The sequence below is a fragment of the Sorex araneus genome, chromosome 10 (assembly GCF_027595985.1).
Source record: "Sorex araneus isolate mSorAra2 chromosome 10, mSorAra2.pri, whole genome shotgun sequence".
NCBI lineage: Eukaryota > Metazoa > Chordata > Mammalia > Eulipotyphla > Soricidae > Sorex > Sorex araneus.
In genome coordinates, this window is record NC_073311.1 from 20908242 (window position 1) to 20921946 (window position 13705).

Genomic DNA, 13705 nt, shown 5'->3' on the forward strand with positions numbered 1-13705 from the left:
TCACAGATTTACAAAATAAAATTAGTTTGTGATTTGGTTTATTAAAAGAACTTAATTATAATTATAGTTAAGTAATTATAATAATTAACTTTGTTACTAATATTTTCTATATTAAAACCAAGATGATAACATATTTGATCCAAAACATGATAATCTATTTTAATTTTTTAGCTGTATTTTAAAGCTGGAATCTCTGCACTATGAAAGACTTTGCAGATTATAGCAATGCCATCAAAGGAGCAAGAAGAAAAGTCACAGAGTCTCTAATAATCTATTGATAGTTTTAGACACGAGAACATTTTGCGAATTAAGTTAAATATTCTAACATTTGGAAGAAACTGGAGGATTAACTTTTAAGCTCATTAGTCCTGCAAGTGGCTAAGAAATAATGCTCAGTTGCTAAAAATAGATCAATTTTTATTTTACTAAAGGCTTTAAAAGGCATGTTTATTATATCTGCAATTAGAACTTTTATTTTTTTTACTTTTATTTGTGTTTGTTTTTTCCTCTTTGGAAAATTTCTGAAGTTGTGAACAACAGTAATCCTCTTTTAACGGAAGCAGTATTATTATAGCATTTAAGATTGACTTAGTAACCTTTTGAGAAAAAATATTCTTTCTAAATTTGCAATATTTTTGTATGACAGAGTTTGGAGGAATTAAAGGACAATAAATAAATAAATAATGTTTACTGTTATATATAAATATAAGTAGACTATTGCATAATAGCTTGTGAATTTCACAACAGAGAAGTAAAGAAATAATATATAGAGAAATGAAGAGACAGTTAAATAAACATGTGCTTAAAGCAAAAAGTACAGGCTATTTAGATGACATACAGAAACTCATTTATATTTATACTAGATATATTCCTATGTTAATATTATTACAATGGCATTTTGTCATAAATACTGGAGTTATTAAAAATTGTATTTACCTAAAAAGTTTGATGTGATTCTTTCTGGTACTAGTATTTTTAAAAAATTTTATTCTATATGTTTAAGCTGTAGGGAAACCTTTATGAAAGAAACTAGTTTTTCAGTTTTATTTTTTAAAATTTTATAAAGTAGATCTCAATATTTGATTACATTTAATATTCAAACACCAATCTCACCATAATTACAAATTTGCACCAGCATATTTCAGATATTTTTATCCTGAACCCCAATGTCTGCCCCAAAGCAGAATCGAAATAATTTATTTTGTATTGTTTGTTATGAAAAACCACTGAAAATGCTGCAAAAAGGTTTCCTTAGAGGACAGAGTTTGAAGATTGTTGTATTTCATGCAGGGACCATTAAGCCCTTCTATAAGAGATCACTAACATGTTGTTAAAGGTTGAGCCATTTGTGCATATATATCTACATATATATTTATATATACATATACATATATATATGTATGTATATACGTAGCACTGTAGCACTGTTGCACTGTCATCCCGCTGTTTATCAATTTGCTCAAACGAGCAGCAGTAACATCTCCATTGTGAGACTTCTTGTTACTGTTTTTGGCATATTGAATATGCCACAGGTAGACTGCCAGGTTCTGGTGTGCAGGCTTGTTTCTCTCAGTAGCTTGCCGGGCTCTCCGAGAGGGATGGAGGAATCAAACCCAGGTTGACTGTGTGCAAGGCAAACGCCCTACGTGCTGTACTATTGCTCTAGTCCATATATGTATATATCAGTAAAAAAATTGCAGCAAATGCAGCCACACAGTCCACGAATAGGTTCACTCATGGGTCAGGCTCAGCCTGAGCATGTGGAAAGCAGCTGTGAGATGGTGACAGTTGAGTTCTGGAAGTTTTTGGCTGCTGGGGCTGGGTCCCTTGGGACAGGGGAGGGGTCTCACCCGCCCCCTTCTGGGGTACTCCAAATGAAACAGCCTGACCAGGATCTGGCAGCATGGTTGTTGCGTGTGTCATGTCATGCTCCCTCTGGGACAGAAGGACATGTGACTCTGGATCTTTGGACCATGGCCGATGACGAGATTACCTGGCGCTAGCCAGGAATGGCTTATGGGTGTGATTGCTGAGTTGCCAGAAGCAGGAGGTGATATGTGAAGGATCTCCATTCCCAATACCTTTGAACCCAGAGTTCTCAGTCACAAAGTCTCACATACCTGGGCTTTCTGTGAATTCACTTGTGGGTGATTGTAGGATGACATTACTTTGTCTTCTCCCCCCCTTGCCACGAGGAGCTTGTCCCGGTTTTTCCCAGAGTTTAGGCTTACCGAAGTCTCAACCATCAAGGTGTTCCCGAATCTCTCCCATTCTTTGTTTAGCTGTAATCACTTCTCTATGCTCTCTTCCCCAAACAGAGTTTATCAGCTTCTCCCCCTAATCTGACTCTGCTAATTTGTAAGGTCAGACCTTCCTAGGATACAGAACTTATAAGTTATTATTGCCTTTCTCCTCCCCTTATGCCTTTTGAATAATTTACTTTAAAGCTATGTCTTTTTTGTATAGACACAAGAAGACAATATTATGCTTTTGTAACTTGGGATTTAATTGGCCTCGAATATTATTCCCTCCCGGGCATCTACTTTCTTGACTTAAGCCTCAGTTGCCCTCAGTTCCTAACACCCCAAAAGCAGGGTCCCGACGAGGGACAGAATGGATCCAGGGCAAGCCGTGAGTTATGTGCTACCCTGGCATCGAGATGGGCCTGGCCAAAGTGCCTAATTCTTAACTATAAGTTAAGAGCTTGATCATAGACAAATGCTGTCATGATCCAAAAGTAATGACGAGACTAGGACCCTGCTAGGGATAGGAAAGACTGATCTGGCCTGGGCACTGTAGTCTGAGATCAAGATGGCCCCAGGAGAGCAATTCTATAAGTTTTAATGCATCTCTTATTGTGTCCATACAAAATGATTAATACTATGAATGCTTATATGTTTGCTGGATGAGAAGAGGAGAAACACACTCATGGGACTCCACCCTTGGGTGGATCCTCCTGCTGAAAGAAAATTAAGTCCTAGTAGAAGCATCCCCTGAGGGAAAGGAACCTTACCCTATTGATGGTGACCACACCTATGTGTACGCCCCAACCCCCTCATGCTGGGGGGATTTAACTAGGCTGTAAGAGTGGGTTGGGGGGCCAGATTCACAGATCCAGAGAGAGATCCGGAGCCAGGAGAGAAGCAGGGAGAGAGAATGAAATAAACTGATCGAGCAACCATTTTGGCCTTCTTCCTTTCATTGCCTGCCCTTGACCAACAGCACACACAGCGGTTCCAGGGCACCAAACGTGGGCGGTGAGACAGAGCCGCCCGGAGAGCCTGAGAGTGTACACACCCTTGACGTGCTTTAGTTTTTTACAGGTGATGCTTGGCCGAAGTGTGTGGAGAGTGGTTGTGAGCATGGTGGCAGTTGAGTTCTGGAAGGAAATAAAGCAGTTTTAACCCACGATTTCCTTACCACAAATTGTTGTCTTTAAATATAACTTTAATTCTCTTAAGATTTTTGTAATACAATTGACATATATTGTATAAACCTAAGTGTGAAACAAGAATTTAGATAGATATTGTGAAATAATCATCATAGTAATTTGTTTACGTTGGTCATCTCACATAGCTATTCTTTATGATAGCTATGTGTGGTGTGAGAAGATTTGAGGACTATTTGTATATAGGATTTCAAGTTTATAATATCACTTGTATCATTTGTCATCCCGTTTATCTTCGATTTGCTTGAGCGGGCACCAGTAATGTCTCCATTTTCCCCTGTTGTGTGCTAGTTTAGCCCAATGGTATCTGCTCGATCCAGGAACATGAAGAGCCTCAAACCATTCATTCATGGTTTTGGAGAAAAAATATGACCATCTCATAGGTGGGCGGCCACGAGGTCTTTTGATATCCCGTGGAATCCAGGCAGTAACAGCTCTAGTCCAGTGGCCATCTCTAAATCGCATTACGTGTCCAGCCCATCTGATTTTCGACACCTTGGCAAACGAGACAGCATCCCTGATTCTTGATTCTTTGACAGAAGTCGGAACTCTGGATTTCTTCTCTCACTTAAGTGAAACGTGATACTCCAAGCATAGCTATTTCAATTCCTCTTTGGGATATCCGGATAGCATTCTCATCCTGTTTTCTAGAGCCCAGGTCTCTCAGGCGTATGTTAGTGAAGGAAGAATGGTAGAGTCGAAAAGATGTACCTGGAGGCCCCACTATACCCCCCCCCTTTCCCATCCTACTCTTGCCCTCATGGCAGACAATATTCCCCATACTCTCTCTCTACTTTTGAGCATTATGGCTTGCAACACAGACACTGAGAGGTCATCATGTTTGGTCCATTATCTACTTTGGCACACATCGCCCATACAATTGATGAACATTAGACAGAGCGGCATCTTGAACTATTGCGAAACTTCACTGAGTTTGATCACTGTGTGGATATGGTCCATCATGCTGAATCCTTTTCAGAACCCGGCTTGCTCACATGGTTGTCCTTTGTCTAGTGTTCTGCCTATTCTATTCAGGATGACTCAAGTGAACAACTTGTAGATGACAGACAACAGGCAGATTGGCTGATAGTTGCCAATGTCGTGGATGTCTCCCTTCTTGTACAACAGAACGGTCCTGCTGGTTTTCCATTGGGATGGAACCTTGTATTTGGACAGTTAGCATGTGAAGAGCTGAGCCAATGTACTGACGAGTACTGGAGGCAGATATTTCAGGTGTTCGGGTCTGACCTTGTCTGGACTGGGTGCTGTATTTGTCTTTACTGACGAAGTGGTGTGTCAGATTTCGAAAGGGAAAGCACTGTGAATGACATCTCCATCCTACAGAATTTGGTATGTGGGCAGGTGAACATGGCTATTGAATAGATCCAAGTAGAAGTCATGAATAATCCTCTCCATTGCCCTTCTGGAAGATGTGATAGATCCATCAGGTCGTTGGAGGGCAGTCATGTTGGTCTTGTAGTTGGCAAAGGACAGGCGAGCATTGCAAATACTTTTCCAGACTTCTGCTGCATCAGTCAACACTGTTACTATTCTCTCTTTGAGATCTTCCTTTATCACTTCTCTGCACAGCTTTGCAAGCTCGGATGTTAGCTTGTGATTGTCTGAGGCTCGTGCCGAACCATATTGGTGAATAAGCTCAGGAGTTTCCGAAGACAGGTGTCTGTTTGTAGCTTTCCCACTCGGCATTCCTCGTGTAGTCATAGAGGTGCTAAACCAGTCCATCATATTCTTTGTTGATGTTGTCAATGATGGCATTTTCCCACATTGCTGCAATAGTGCCAAAGAGCTCCCAGTTGGTGTCATTCTGGGAGTTCTCTTCTTAAACTTAAACTTTGCTCTCCTTTTCCCCACACTCTGTGAAGTAGAATTTTGCACAAAGGAGACAGTGGCCTGATCCCATTTGGAATTTTGTTACAACAGCGACATCAGTCAGGCAAAACTGTTGATTGAATATGATGTGGTCAATTTCATTGTGGAACTGTCCACTAGGAGACTCCCATGTCCAACACTTAGCCTTCTCGATCTGTGAGCTACCATGGATAGTCTTGGTCGACATGACGAACTCAGTCTCTCACCCTGTTCATTCCATTCTAGGCCATGGGTCCCGATGTAGAGTTCTTCGGGCTACTTACTCGGTCCTATCTTGGCATCAAAATCACCAACAATGATCTTGTAGAAGGTGTGGTCTTCTTTATAGAGCTTATCCAGCTCCATGTAGAACTTCTCAATTTCTTCTTCATCAAAGTTAGATGTTGGTGTGTAGTTGATGAAGATAGAAACTGCGGGCAGTAAGCCACATCTGTTGAAGCATAATCATCCAATTTGGGTTGTTAAGCATTTGAATGAACCAATGCTCATGGCCAAGTTCGAGTTGACAAGGACACTGACACCACCAATGTCTCTATTGTCGCACGTTCTCAGGAACAGTTCTTCTTCAGAACTGGCGTGATGTAATCAATGCCTTCTCATCTTGGTCAGACCAATGATGTCGTACTTGATCTTCCGCACTTGCACCATCAGGTCTTCGATGGATGCTTCCAATGCCAGCCATGTGTTGAAAGTACAGATAGTCATTTTAGTCCTTCATTTTGGCAGACTAGTTCGTCCCTGAGATTTTATCAGCCTCTCCTTGCTCATCCTTCTTAATGCTGCCCTATTGGGGGCTCTTTCAGTGTTAGGTGCGTGAGGTCCATTGTTGTTACTGTTTTTGGCATATCGAATATTCCACAGATAGCTTGCCAGGCTCTGCTGTACAGGTGGGATACTCTCTGTAGCATGCCAGGCTCTCTGAGAGGGATGGAGGCTTTTAGGGCAGTCTTTAATCACCCTTACAGGTATTCCGATAGTTCACACTATGAGTATTTGGTTGATGGGATCTGGAAAGCAGCCTGGAGCATGGTGGTGACTGGGTATTGGAGTTTATAAGATAGAGTTGTTAGTTAATAATCATGATTCTATATATTAGACTCAGAAATTTATTCTATAACCACATGTCTTATATTCGTTGAACAATATCACCACTTCCCCTACCATTAGCCTTCACTACCAGTAAATTTTTTCCCTATGAATTTGGCTTTCTAAATTCTATATATAACTAGAATCATACAGTAGCTCTTTGTCTCACTGATTACTCAACATTAATCCTTAGGTTTCATCCATAATGTCTCAAAATTTATTTTCTTTTTTGGCAAAGTTCAATAGTATATACCACATTTTCTTTCTTTTCCATTGATGAACACTTAGGTTGTTTCTATGTCTTAGCATAGTTATATCTTCAATCTAGTGATTTCTCCCTCCTCTAATACCAAGAATCATTCTATCATATGACAGTTCTATGTTTAGTTTTTGAGAAATTTCTATGATATTTTCCATATTAGCTATATAATTTACATTGATGCCTATATTGTGCAAGATTTTTCTTTCCTCTTTATCCCTTCTGGTTCATAAATAAATGTGGTTTTATTTTTCATAAAATAAAATGTGGTTTTATTTTTGTTTAAGATGGTTAGAGATGTTGAACATAATGCCACTGCCACTTATCTGCCTTCATGTGGGGATGCCTATTTAGATAAGTTGTTCTGTCTTTGAATTATTTGCTATTGAGTCTTAAGTTCTATCTTTTTTACCTATTTCATATATTGATCAACCATTAGATAAATTATTTACAAAATTATCTGTAGTAATAGGCATAATTTGAATTATTTTACTTTGTTTTTGGTAAAATATTTATTTTACATAATGCAATCACTATGTAAAAATATTTATTTGCAACATATTTCAATTTGATTTTAGTTTTTTCTGAGTCTAGCTATGAATGCATTTTGTTTATATTTTGATAACTATTTTTGCTTATAATTTTCCTTATTGCTTTTCAGTCTATAATTTTTCTCAAATCTTTTTTCCCGTTGATCTATGTTTTGGCTTAGTTTGTTCATCTTTACCTAGTTATGTAGGGATTAAATCAGACAATTTTTCTAAATGTAGGCATATATGGTTATGAACTTTCCTCTTAAGACTACTTCTGATGCTTTGGTATGTTGTGTTTCCATTTATATTTTGCTCAATATACTTTTATATTTACATTTTACATTCTTTGACCCATTGATTGTTTAATAGCATATTGTTTGGTTTCTATGTATTTGTTAGTTTTACAATTTCCCAATAATATTTTTCCCACTTAATTTAAGCACCATGGTTTACACAGTTGTTCATAATGAACAACACTCAGTATTCCAGTCCCGCCACTACTGTCATCTTCCCTCCACTGTTGTCCCATTGTTCATTGATTCCCTCGAGCGGGCACCAGTAACGTCTCCATCGTGAGACTTGATGTTACTGTTTTTGGCATATCGAATATGCCACGAGTAGCTTGCCAGGCTTTGCCATGCAGGCAGGATACTCTCTGTATTTTTGCAACTATCCCTCAAGTTTGCCTCTGTAGTAGGGCTACAAAAAATTATTTTATATTGCTTGTTCCTTGTAAATAGCTAATAGAATGATTATTTTTAAAAAATTCAGTAAAAGAGAATTTGTGAAAATTGTAGCTCACTATAGGGACATTAAATCCTTATCTGATGGTTTATTAAGCTTTTGTTGCTAGTTAAGCCTACTGTGTTAATGCTTTTGTTAGTGGAGATTAGTTGGCATCTCCTTCACATTCTTATCCAATCTGTTGTGCTCCTCCTGGGATATTAGTATTGAAGAATTTGCAGATGTTGCATGGCCATAAGTGAGGATATCCATTCCTAAAAATCCGGAATTTTAATTGGGCAATCCACGAAGAGGCATGGCATTGGCTGCAAGGATGTGAGAGCTGGTACTAGGGCTTTGGTATAGCAGTGACTTGGCCTACCCCTTCCCAAGTTCCTCAGCCAGAAACATGTATCTGAGAAAGTTTTTTGACTAGATTTCTCTTTTGAGATTGAACTCTGAGTGTCTGGAAAAGAGCTTGTAGATGAGCTGCCACGCTGGCAGCGGTAGGATCTGGGTGTGGCTGCCAGGGCTTCCGGAAGCACGAAGACACGGCAAGAGGTCCATTCTAATTCTGAGAAGGCTTGGAGTTTTCAGTCAAAAAACCTGGCGCACTGGAAATTTGTGTCAGGTTAGCATCTTTGTAGAGCTGTTATGAGGCAGTGGGGTCCAGATGGAATCATGGCAGCAGCTATTGGGTGTGAGTGTGACTCCTGGGGCTTTGGTAGGGTAGGGACCTGGCCCGACCCCCTCCCAAGATCATCTCAGAGGTCTCACTGGAATAAGGTATCCAAAACAATGTTGCGACTCTTTGATTTCTTTTAAGTTTTAATAATATTCTCTTAGAGTAGGTGATGAACTCCCCTTGTTATTAAATCTGTTGTACTGTCACTGTATCACTGTTATCCCCTTGATCATCGATTTGCTCGAGCGTAATGTCTCCATTCGTCCTAGCCCTGAGATTTTAGCAGTCTCCTTTTCCTCATTCTTCCCAGTGGTGCCGCATTGGAGGCTCTTTCAGGGTAAGGGGAATGAGACCCATCAATAGTACTATATTTGGTATATCGAATACTCCATGGAGAGCTTGCCAGGCTCTGCTGTGTGGTCTCGATACTTTGACAGGTTCTCTGAGAGGGAGAACTAGGCTATAAGAGGTCGCTTCTGGGGGCTTTGTTTTATAGTCTCTGGATCTTGGCCGTTGATGGGATTAAATGGCACCGGTAGCAGTTTGTATCTCCTGGATAGAAGTGTTCAGTGCATCATGTCTCAGGATGTATATGATTTTTTAAAAGATCTCTAGAAACCATATGGGAGCATCTCCATTCTAATTCCTGTGCTAGTGGGATTTCTTATAGGCTGTGACTCTTTAGTATAACTTTCAACCATATTCTTACAAAGGATACTTGATTAGTCTGTAGGTACCATTATTAAGTTGTTTTTTTTTTTTTGTGGCTCAATTGCTTTCAGTTTTACTTGAAAGTATGTTCCAAATGGAAATAGTAAATTTCTCACTTCCCTTTTTTTTTTCCATATCATATGATGCCCATTTATAATCTAATTTATTTTGAAGGGGAAGCATGCATCTTCACTTTCTAGTTAAATGATGGCTTTTGTAGTTAAGTGGATGAATAAAAAGCACATAAATGTATGAATAAAATAAAGGTTACACAACAGTGATAGAAATATTGCTATATATTCTTTTATGACAGTCAATAAAAGCACAACAACACTAATCAGTGGTGCTTCTGTATTGCTCTTTTGGTCAGGGGACAATTTAACTCTGGAATTGAAAGCCTGACTGAAGATGCTTCCCTTGGACTCTGCTTTTGATCTAGAGACTGGCACAATGAACTTAGATTGACTGAATCTAAGAAGATGTGTTAAGTAAAGGAAACACTGACTTTCAGGGGTTATAACTTGCTTTTAGAATTGAAATCTTGAAATAGGGAAAGAGAGATAACAATTATTCAATGGATATTCTGCAAGTACAATAAGAAAAAAATACATGAGTTATATGCCTGTAACATAGCAGTAGGTATGTCTGGACTTCAAATGTTTCTTTTCTGCGTTTGTTTAATTTAATTTATAATCTGCTTGGGCAGGGAGGGAAACTCAACCCACCCCCTCCAAGGGGCCCCTGTGAAGACAGTTAGGCTGGGGGTGGGGCGGGCAAGAGACTGCGTCTCTATTTTCCGGGAGCTTAGTTTTATATTTTCTGAATGTTGACCATGGTATTAATAATATACTGGCATAGAGAGAAAATAATTTCATTATGAATGTTTTACCTGAAAAATGTTTTTTTTAATATAAATTATTTAAAAATGGTCAAAGTAGTTCCCATTTAGTTATGACTGTAGAAAATAGAGGTTTCTACCTATGTTCAACGTATGACCAATAACCTAAAACTTCAAAAAGAGTGGTTTATAATCAAATGCATTTTGAAATATGAAGGACTAATTTTTAATGAAAGTAAACAAGTTTATTTTTCAGCTAGTTTCTCAGAGTCATTTCATATAATAATGTACCTTGTGATTTTCCAGGAGTTCAAATTTGTAGTATTTCCATAATCTTTTACCATCATCTCCCATTTGTACATGTTATAACAAGTTTTAAGAAAAAATATAAAGATCTCATTATTGAATTCAAATAAGATGTAGTACTATGCAAAAATTGGATATTTCCCATTTTATTTTTATATGGTTTGGGTTAAATTTTTAAAAAATCTATATCTTTTAAAATCTATATCTTCAAACAAAAATGGTAAGAGCTTTTATGTGTGGAAGATAGAATCAATTTCTTTAACAAAAATAAAAAGGTATTATGACTTGCTTTCTCATAATAAGAACCATTCAGAATGTTAAATTAGTCCTTTATTTTTATTATACAAGTTTTTAAGTACAAAGAATGATGAATAAATATCTATGTGGACATTAAATTTCAGAAATAAATTATTATATTATTACCTTTCTTTAGTCCATTTCTATGCCTCATAGACTAGCCCTGAGAGGTAGCATCTCTTAAATGTCAGACTTTAATTGCAGCTTTTCATGTTTTTATCAATAAAATATTACATGTGAATAGTGTGAGGTCACATGTATTCTGTATTCTCATTTTCCACCTCAATAAGAAAAGCTGTGGACTCTTCTTGATTAATACATTTAAGGTCACCATGGAAAAAAAGTAAAATATAAATAGAACACAGGCTGTGTAGAAACTCTCAAAGCTGGGGGCTCTTTTACTTGGTTAACTCTTAATTTACATTCTCACATAACGTCAATTTATCTTACTTGGTTCAATTTTTATTTATTTATTTATTTTTTATTTAGTGAGTCACAGTGAGGGTACAGTTACAGATTCACACATTTTCATGCTTGCTTTTCCCTCATGCAATGTTTAAGAGCCCATCCCTCCACCAGTGTCCATTCTCCACCAGCCATGAACCCAGTATCCCTCCCACCCTCCCAGTCTCATCCTCCCCACCCCACCCTGCCTCTGTAGTGGGGCATTCCAATTTGATATCTCTCTTTCCTTTTGGGTGTTGTGGTTCCAAGTAGGGGTATTGAGTGGTCATCCTGTTCAGTCTATAGTCTACTTTCAGCACGCATCTCCCTTCCCGAGCAGGATCTCCAATCACATATTACTTGGTGTTCCCCTCTCTATCTGGGATGACTTTCCCCCAGCGTTTGAGGCCAGCCTCCAAGCTATGGAGCCAACCTCCTGGTTTTATATACTACTATTCTTGGGTATTAGTCTCCTACTCTGTTCTTCTATATTCCACAGATGAGTGCAATCTTTCTATGTCTGTCCCTCTCTTTCTGGCTCATTTCTCTTAGCATGATACTTTCCATGTTGATCCACTTATGTGCAAAGTTCATGACTTCATCCTTTCTAACTGCTGCATAGTATTCCACTGTATAGATGTACCAAAGTTTCTGTAACCAGTCATCTGTTCTCGGAAACAAAGAGCTGGTTCTTTGAGAAAATAAATAAGATTGATAAACCACTAGCAAAACTCACAAAGAAAGAGAGAGAGAAAACCCTAATAAACCGAATCAGAAAGGAAAAGGGGGACATCACAACAGAAACCAAGGAGATTCAAAAGATCATCAGAGACTACTTTGAAAGTCTGTATGCCACAAAACAAGAGAACCTAAAAGAAATGGCCAAATTCCTTGATTCCTACAATCTCTCAAGACTGAACCAAGAAGACTTGAAATACCTGAATAGGCCCATAAATATCAAGGAAATCGAAACTGTAATCAAAAGTCTCCCCAAAAACAAATGCCCAGGTCCAGATGGATTCACTGGCAAATTCTTCCAAACATTGAAAGAAGACTTGTTACCAGTTCTCCTCAAGCTTTTCCAGGAAATTGAAAAGACAGGAGCCCTTCTGAACAGTTTCTATGAGGCACATATCTCCCTAATACCAAAAGCAAACAAAGACACCACTAACAAAGAAAACTATAGACCAATATCTCTGATGAACATCAATGCGAAGATCCTCAACAAAAATACAAGCAAATAGAATCCAACAACTCATCAAAAAGATCATACACCATGACTCAAGGGGGATTCATCCCGGGGATGCAAGGAGGGTTTAACATTCGGAAATCAATCAACAGAATCCATCATATCAACAAAAATAAAGATAAAAACCATATGATCAAATCAGTAGTTGCAGAGAAAGCATTTGACACGATCCAGCATCTGTTCATGATAAAAACTCTCACCAAAATGGGTTTTGGAGGAACTTTCCTCAATGTAGTCAAAGCCATCTACCACGAACCTATGGCAAACATTATTATCAATGGGGAAAAACTAAGGGCCTTTTCTCTAAGATCGGTGACAAGATAAGGATGCACACTCTCACCACTTCTCTTTAATATAGTACTGGAAGTATACTTGGTTCAATTTTTTTTGAAGCATATACATTCTCTAATTTGTGATTACTGGGTGGGGCATTTGCCTTGCACATGGCCAACCCAGGTTTGATTCTTCTGTCCCTCTTGGAGAGCCTGGCAAACTACTGAGAGTATTCCCCCGCAGGGCAGAGCCTGGCAAGCTACCCGTGGCGTATTCAATATGCCAAAAACAGTAACAAGTCTCACAATGGAGATGATACTGGTGCCCACTCAAGCAAATGGATGAACAAGTGGACGACAAGTGCTACAGTGCTCTTTTGTGTGTGTTTGTTTTATCCTATTGGTTACTCATACAATAACACGCAATCTCTCTCTTGATCTATCAACTCCTAAAAGACACGTTTAAATGTTCTGCATCCAAGTATTTAAAACTTCTTTACTTTAACTTACCTTTTACAATTTCTCTTTATAATTATTTCAGCTTTTGCTGCATGTTCTTGTATTACAGAATAAAACTAAAGTAGCATAGTTTAATAAAACTAATATAAAATAAAATTGATATTAAGAAATTACAAATGGTCTTGAATATTTATATCATCCAAAGGATAAGTCATATAATTATTATATTATATTAATGTTTACCTTAGAAGAACATATTTTTGTTCTTTGAGTCTATTTTGTTTGATATTACTAAACCTATACAAAATTTTCACAAAAGTATAAAACCGAAGGTCTCAGGTTTTCAAGGCATGACATCCCTAGCCACTGAACATGGTATTTCTTTTTCAGTTCTATCTCTTCGATTACTTCATTGAGCAAGACTTTTCCTTAGCGTCATCCACCCTGGATGTCCAGTAATTATGTTTTTTCCTTCCCTCACTAAAACAGAATATAACAAGTTTTA